Below are 1,390 nucleotides of genomic sequence, written 5' to 3' on the forward strand. Positions count from 1 at the left end.
TGAATCTGTGCATTCTGTTATTGGTGATTTTGAACATCCTGATCTTGAGCATTATAATTTTGAGCATTCTGATTCTGAGCATTCTGATTTTGCACATTCTGAGAACATGGCACAACCTCCACCTCGTGAGAGGACTCTAAGGGAAATGGCTGCACCTGATTTCACCTACGAAAGCTTGTGCATCCAATACCCTGATGAGGATGTCCCATATGTTCTTAAAACTGGACTAATTCATTTGCTTCCAAAGTTTCATGGCCTTGCAGGTGAAGACCCGCACAAACATTTGAAGGAATTTCATATTGTCTGCTCCACCATGAAACCCCCAGATGTCCAAGAGGATCACATATTTCTGAAGGCTTTTCCTCATTCATTAAAGGGAGTGGCAAAGGACTGGTTGTACTACCTTGCTCCAAGGTCCATCACGAGCTGGGATGACCTTAAGAGAGTATTCTTAGAAAAAATTTTCCCTGCTTCCAGGACCACAGCCATCAGGAAAGATATCTCAGGTATTAGACAGCTCAGTGGAGAGAGCCTGTATGAGTACTGGGAGCGATTTAAGAAACTATGTGCCAGTTGCCCTCACCATCAGATTTCAGAACAGCTTCTTCTCCAATATTTTTATGAAGGACTCAGTAATATGGAGAGAAGTATGATAGATGCTGCCAGTGGTGGAGCCCTTGGAGACATGACTCCTGCTGAAGCCAGAAATTTAATTGAAAAGATGGCCTCCAACTTCCAGCAGTTTAGCGCCAGAAATGATGCCATAGTCATTAGAGGAGTGCATGAGGTAGCTACAAACCCATCTGCATCATCTGAAACTAAGAAGCTTGAAGGCAAACTGGATGCGTTGGTCAACTTGGTAACCCAGCTGGCCTTGAATCAGAAATCTGTACCTGTCGCAAGGGTTTGTGGTTTGTGCTCCTCTGCTGACCACCATACAGACCTTTGCCCTTCCATGCAGCAACCTGGAGCAATTGAGCAGCCTGAAGCTTATGCTGCAAATATTTACAATAGACCTCCTCAACATCAGCAGCAAAATCAACCACAGCAGAGCAATTATGACCTTTCCAGCAACAGATACAACCCTGGATGGAGGAATCACCCTAACCTCAGATGGTCCAGCCCTCAGCAACAACAACAGCAACCTGCTCCTTCCTTCCAAAATGCTGCTGGCCCAAGCAGACCATACATTCCTCCACCAATCCAACAACAGCAACAACCCCAGAAACAGCCAACAGTTGAGGCCCCTCCACAACCTTCCCTCGAAGAACTTGTGAGGCAAATGACTATGCAGAACATGCAGTTTCAGCAAGAGACCAGAGCCTCCATTCAGAGCTTAACCAATCAGATGGGACAATTGGCTACCCAATTGAATCAACAACAGTCCCAG

General features: G+C 45.6%; 1 non-coding gene across 1 annotated transcript; it reads right to left on the reverse strand.

Annotated features, from left to right (window-relative positions):
- Nucleotides 1–484: 484 nt before the first annotated feature.
- On the reverse strand, nucleotides 485–591 carry LOC113000851 (small nucleolar RNA R71). The gene has a single exon (XR_003266172.1). It is a non-coding gene; the product is annotated as a small nucleolar RNA R71 (small nucleolar RNA).
- Between the last annotated feature and the right edge of the window lie 799 nt (nucleotides 592–1,390).

This window comes from Glycine max, chromosome 20 (genome assembly GCF_000004515.6).
Source record: "Glycine max cultivar Williams 82 chromosome 20, Glycine_max_v4.0, whole genome shotgun sequence".
NCBI lineage: Eukaryota > Viridiplantae > Streptophyta > Magnoliopsida > Fabales > Fabaceae > Glycine > Glycine max.